This window comes from Drosophila eugracilis, unplaced genomic scaffold (assembly GCF_018153835.1).
Source record: "Drosophila eugracilis isolate 14026-0451.02 unplaced genomic scaffold, ASM1815383v1 contig_58, whole genome shotgun sequence".
NCBI classification, from domain to species: Eukaryota; Metazoa; Arthropoda; class Insecta; order Diptera; family Drosophilidae; genus Drosophila; species Drosophila eugracilis.
This window is the reverse complement of record NW_024573459.1, coordinates 8,106-14,919: the sequence shown is the minus strand read 5'-3', so window position 1 is coordinate 14,919 and position 6,814 is coordinate 8,106. Positions and strand designations below refer to the sequence as shown.

Sequence of the window (6,814 nt, the reverse complement as noted above, 5' to 3'; positions counted from 1 at the left end):
AGGTTTTCCCGTGAGTGAACCCTGCAGAGGATCATTATTGTACTAATATCCTTACCGTTAACAAAAAAATTTAATATTATATTTATTTATAAATTCAAAATAAAAACAATTTGCCAAAATAAATAACAAAAAAAATTTAAAGCGAAATTCAAAAAATGACGATGAAGGTAGTGGCGGTCATCATTATATATATACAACACAAATGAACATATATAATGGCTTTTCCTTAATTATATGTATTTTATGGAGTGTGGATGGAGGAGGAGAAAGACTTTATTATAAGAGGCACAAAGTCAAAATGCAAATGCATTTTTAAATAATATTTATCATGTGTGTATATGGACCATAATATAACACGCGTTGCGAATATGTATTGTTCATCTCAGCTATGAGCATACGTTGGATTATGCAACAACCTAAAATATACAATGTTGTACCTGGTATTCTTCAGGTTAATGTTTTATATAAATCCCAATGTATATCGCTTAAAAAGTATTCATACCGTAAATTGCCCGTAAATCACTTGATATACATTGCTTATATAAAACTAAGACATTTCATAACATTTATTTTAGGTATAAAAACATATTTATTGAAGGAATTGATATATGCCAGTAAAATGGTGTATTTTTAATTTCTTTCAATAAAAACATAAATGACAAAATTAAAAAACCAAATATTAAAACTCTAAGCGGTGGATCACTCGGCTCATGGGTCGATGAAGAACGCAGCAAACTGTGCGTCATCGTGTGAACTGCAGGACACATGAACATCGACATTTTGAACGCATATCGCAGTCCATGCTGTTATAGTACTTTAATTAATTTTATAGTGCTGCTTGGACTACATATGGTTGAGGGTTGTAAGACTATGCTAATTAAGTTGTTTATAAAATTTGAAATCAGATTTTATAAGCGTATGGTATATTATTGGATACAAATAATTAAATTATTTTATTCATAATATTAAAAAATGTATGAAAAACATTATCTCGCATTTGTTATTTATTTGAATGTGAAAAAACGAAGAGAAATATTTTCGATTTCAGTCAAATAATACTGAGAAATGTCTAGCATAAAAATTTATCTAGAATTGTCTCATATTAATGATATGAAAATTGAAAGCAAATGGAAATGTTATTGTTCTTCGTTGGTTCGTTTAAAATAGCATATAAAAATGGAAATATAATTGTAAACGAATTTATTAAAATGTTTTTATCATTATATATATAAAAGAATTAATTGCATTAAAAATGTTATATACAACCTCAACTCATATGGGACTACCCCTGAATTTAAGCATATTAATTAGGGGAGGAAAAGAAACTAACAAGGATTTTCTTAGTAGCGGCGAGCGAAAAGAAATCAGTTCAGCACTAAGTCACTTTGTCTATATGGCAAATGTGAGATGCAGTGTATGGAGCGTCAATATTCTAGTATGAGAAATTAATGATTTAAGTCCTTCTTAAATGAGGCCATTTACCCATAGAGGGTGCCAGGCCCGTATAACGTTAATGATTACTAGATGATGTTTCCAAAGAGTCGTGTTGCTTGATAGTGCAGCACTAAGTGGGTGGTAAACTCCATCTAAAACTAAATATAACCATGAGACCGATAGTAAACAAGTACCGTGAGGAAAGTTGAAAAGAACTCTGAATAGAGAGTTAAATAGTACGTGAAACTGCTTAGAGGTTAAGCCCGATGAACCTGAATATCCGTTATGGAAAATTCATCATTATAATTGTAATATTTAAACAATATTATGATAATAGTGTGCATTTTTTCCATATAAGGACATTGTAATCTATTAGCATACAAAATTTATCATAAAATATAACTTATAGTTTATTCCAATTAAATTGCTTGCATTTTAACACAGAATAAATGTTATTAATTTGATAAAGTGCTGATAGATTTATATGAATACAGTGCGTTAATTTTTCGGAATTATATAATGGCATAATTATCATTGATTTTTGTGTTTATTATATGCACTTGTATGATTAACAATGCGAAAGATTCAGGATACCTTCGGGACCCGTCTTGAAACACGGACCAAGGAGTCTAACATATGTGCAAGTTATTGGGATATAAACCTAATAGCGTAATTAACTTGGCTTTATAATGGGATTAGTTTTTAACTATTTATAGTTAATTAACACAATCCCGGGGCGTTCTATATAGTTATGTATAATGATATTTATATCATATATGCCTCTAACTGGAACGTACCTTGAGCATATATGCTGTGACCCGAAAGATGGTGAACTATACTTGATCAGGTTGAAGTCAGGGAAACCCTGATGGATTCTGACGTGCAAATCGATTGTCAGAATTGAGTATAGGGGCGAAAGACCAATCGAACCATCTAGTAGCTGGTTCCTTCCGAAGTTTCCCTCAGGATAGCTGGTGCATTTTAATATTATATAAAATAATCTTATCTGGTAAAGCGAATGATTAGAGGCCTTAGGGTCGAAACGATCTTAACCTATTCTCAAACTTTAAATGGGTAAGAACCTTAACTTTCTTGATATGAAGTTTAAGGTTATGATATAATGTGCCCAGTGGGCCACTTTTGGTAAGCAGAACTGGCGCTGTGGGATGAACCAAACGTAATGTTACGGTGCCCAAATTAACAACTCATGCAGATACCATGAAAGGCGTTGGTTGCTTAAAACAGCAGGACGGTGATCATGGAAGTCGAAATCCGCTAAGGAGTGTGTAACAACTCACCTGCCGAAGCAACTAGCCCTTAAAATGGATGGCGCTTAAGTTGTATACCTATACATTACCGCTAAAGTAGATGATTTATATTACTTGTAATATAAATTTTGAAACTTTTTAGTGAGTAGGAAAAGGTACAATGGTATGCGTAGAAGTGTTTGGCGTAAGCCTGCATGGAGCTGCCATTGGTACAGATCTTGGTGGTAGTAGCAAATAATCGAATGAGACCTTGGAGGACTGAAGTGGAGAAGGGTTTCGTGTGAACAGTGGTTGATCACGAGTTAGTCGGTCCTAAGTTCAAGGCGAAAGCCGAAAATTTTCAAGTAAAAACTGAAATATACAAATAAAAGCTGGAAATAATATACTTGAATAATTTTGAACGAAAGGGAATACGGTTTCCAATTCCGTAACCTGTTGAGTATCCGTTTGTTATTAAATATGGGCCTCGTGCTCATCCTGGCAACAGGAACGACCATAAAGAAGCCGTCGAGAGATATCGGAAGAGTTTTCTTTTCTGTTTTTATAGCCGTACTACCATGGAAGTCTTTCGCAGAGAGATATGGTAGATGGGCTAGAAGAGCATGACATATACTGTTGTGTCGATATTTTCTCCTCGGACCTTGAAAATTTATGGTGGGGACACGCAAACTTCTCAACAGGCCGTACCAATATCCGCAGCTGGTCTCCAAGGTGAAGAGTCTCTAGTCGATAGAATAATGTAGGTAAGGGAAGTCGGCAAATTAGATCCGTAACTTCGGGATAAGGATTGGCTCTGAAGATTGAGATAGTCGGGCTTGATTGGGAAACAATAACATGGTTTATGTGCTCGTTCTGGGTAAATAGAGTTTCTATCATTTATGGTAGTTACTTGTTCCCCGGATAGTTTAGTTACGTAGCCAATTGTGGAACTTTCTTGCTAAAATTTTTAAGAATACTAGTTGGGTTAAACCAATTAGTTCTTATTAATTATAACGATTATCAATTAACAATCAATTCAGAACTGGCACGGACTTGGGGAATCCGACTGTCTAATTAAAACAAAGCATTGTGATGGCCCTAGCGGGTGTTGACACAATGATTTCTGCCCAGTGCTCTGAATGTCAAAGTGAAGAAATTCAAGTAAGCGCGGGTCAACGGCGGGAGTAACTATGACTCTCTTAAGGTAGCCAAATGCCTCGTCATCTAATTAGTGACGCGCATGAATGGATTAACGAGATTCCTACTGTCCCTATCTACTATCTAGCGAAACCACAGCCAAGGGAACGGGCTTGGAATAATTAGCGGGGAAAGAAGACCCTTTTGAGCTTGACTCTAATCTGGCAGTGTAAGGAGACATAAGAGGTGTAGAATAAGTGGGAGATATTAGACCTCGGTTTTGGTATCGCCAATGAAATACCACTACTCTTATTGTTTCCTTACTTATTGATTAAATGGAACGTGTATCATTTCCTAGCCATTATACGGATATATTTATTATGTCTTATGGTATTGGGTTTTGATGCAAGCTTCTTGATCAAAGTATCACGAGTTTGTTATATAATTGCAAACAAATTCTTTAATAAAACGGTGCATTTATGTATTTTTGATTTGAAAATTTGGTATAACTCCAATTACTCAGGTATGATCAATTCAAGGACATTGCCAGGTAGGGAGTTTGACTGGGGCGGTACATCTCTCAAATAATAACGGAGGTGTCCCAAGGCCAGCTCAGTGCGGACAGAAACCACACATAGAGCAAAAGGGCAAATGCTGACTTGATCTCGGTGTTCAGTACACACAGGGACAGCAAAAGCTCGGCCTATCGATCCTTTTGGTTTAAAGAGTTTTTAACAAGAGGTGTCAGAAAAGTTACCATAGGGATAACTGGCTTGTGGCGGCCAAGCGTTCATAGCGACGTCGCTTTTGATCCTTCGATGTCGGCTCTTCCTATCATTGTGAAGCAAAATTCACCAAGCGTTGGATTGTTCACCCATGCAAGGGAACGTGAGCTGGGTTTAGACCGTCGTGAGACAGGTTAGTTTTACCCTACTAATGACAAAACGTTGTTGCGACAGCATTCCTGCGTAGTACGAGAGGAACCGCAGGTACGGACCAATGGCACAATACTTGTTCGAGCGAACAACGGTGGTATGACGCTACGTCCGTTGGATTATGCCTGAACGCCTCTAAGGTCGTATCCGTGCTGGACTGCAATGATAAATAAGGGGCAATTTGCATTGTATGGCTTCTAAACCATTTAAAGTTTATAATTTACTTTATAAACGACAATGGATGTGATGCCAATGTAATTTGTAACATAGTAAATTGGGAGGATCTTCGATCACCTGATGCCGCGCTAGTTACATATAAAAACATTATTTAATACAATGACAAAGCCTAGAATCAATTGTAAACGACTTTTGTAACAGGCAAGGTGTTGTAAGTGGTTGAGCAGCTGCCATACTGCGATCCACTGAAGCTTATCCTTTGCTTGATGATTCGATTAGATGATATGGATGGATGGATTTCTATCTATATCATCTATTTAAAAATATATGTATATATTGACATTGGCTTATAATATTATTATATATTATTTAATATATATTAATGCTATAACAAAATGTTTATGTATATACATGTATAAAAATTACATATAAATTATATATATTTTTGATATATTTTTTAATTATTACGATAATAAAGAATATTTTAAAGTATATATAATTTATAAGTAACTCAACTTGCCTTCATTGGCTACAATGGGAGTCTATAAGTGTCCAATAGTTCCCATTTTGATGAAGGCAGCGAAATGAAGGTTCATTATCTAATAAGAGATGTATATAAAGAGAGATATATAAAAAAAGGATTAAACAAGTACAAGTCTCATAAAGAGACTAAGTTAATAATATGGGAGTCTATATGTGTCCAATAGTCCCCATAATGGTAGCCAAATGAAACGTCATCTTATTAGTGACGCCGTAATAAAAGCACTTCTACATAAATAAAGAAATTATACAAGTACAAGTCTCATAAAGAGACTAAGTTAATAATATGGGAATCTATAGGTGTCCAATAGTCCCCATAATGGTAGCCAAATGAAACGTCATCTTATTAGTGACGCCGTAATAAAAAAGCACTTCTATATAAATAAAGAAATTATACAAGTACAAGTCTCATAAAGAGACTAAGTTAATAATATGGGAGTCTATAGGTGTCCAATAGTCCCCATAATGGTAGCCAAATGAAACGTCATCTTATTAGTGACGCCGTAATAAAAGCACTTCTACATAAATAAAGAAATTATACAAGTTCAAGTCTCATAAAGAGACTAAGTTAATAATATGGGAGTCTATAGGTGTCCAATAGTCCCCATAATGGTAGCCAAATGAAACGTCATCTTATTAGTGACGCCGTAATAAAAGCACTTCTATATAAATAAAGAAATTATACAAGTACAAGTCTCATAAAGAGACTAAGTTAATAATATGGGAATCTATAGGTGTCCAATAGTCCCCATAATGGTAGCCAACTGAAACGTCATTTTATTAGTGACGCCGTAATAAAAACATTTCTATATAAAGAAAGAAATTATACAAGTACAAGTCTCATAAAGAGACTAAGTTAATAATATGGGAATCTATAGGTGTCCAATAGTCCCCATAATGGTAGCCAAATGAAACGTCATATTATTAGTGACGCCGTAATAAAAACACTTCTATATAAAGAAAGAAATTATACAAGTACAAGTCTCATAAAGAGACTAAGTTAATAATATGGGAATCTATAGGTGTCCAATAGTCCCCATAATGGTAGCCAACTGAAACGTCATTTTATTAGTGACGCCGTAATAAAAACATTTCTATATAAAGAAAGAAATTATACAAGTACAAGTCTCATAAAGAGACTAAGTTAATAATATGGGAATCTATAGGTGTCCAATAGTCCCCATAATGGTAGCCAAATGAAACGTCATATTATTAGTGACGCCATAATAAAAAAACTTCTATATAAATAAAGAAATTATACAAGTACAATAATTCGTATCATAAAGTAACTAAATTATCTTAATATGATATCTGTAAAATTCTTAAATAACGATGGATTGACTT

General features: G+C 34.4%; 2 non-coding genes across 2 annotated transcripts; both read left to right on the top strand.

Moving 5' to 3' along the window:
- Positions 1–683: 683 nt before the first annotated feature.
- Positions 684–863, top strand: LOC121530359. Its single transcript, XR_005993931.1, has one exon. It is a non-coding gene; the product is annotated as a 5.8S ribosomal RNA (ribosomal RNA).
- A 399-nt stretch (positions 864–1,262) lies between these two features.
- Positions 1,263–5,205, top strand: LOC121530361. The gene has a single exon (XR_005993932.1). It is a non-coding gene; the product is annotated as a large subunit ribosomal RNA (ribosomal RNA).
- Positions 5,206–6,814: the final 1,609 nt, after the last annotated feature.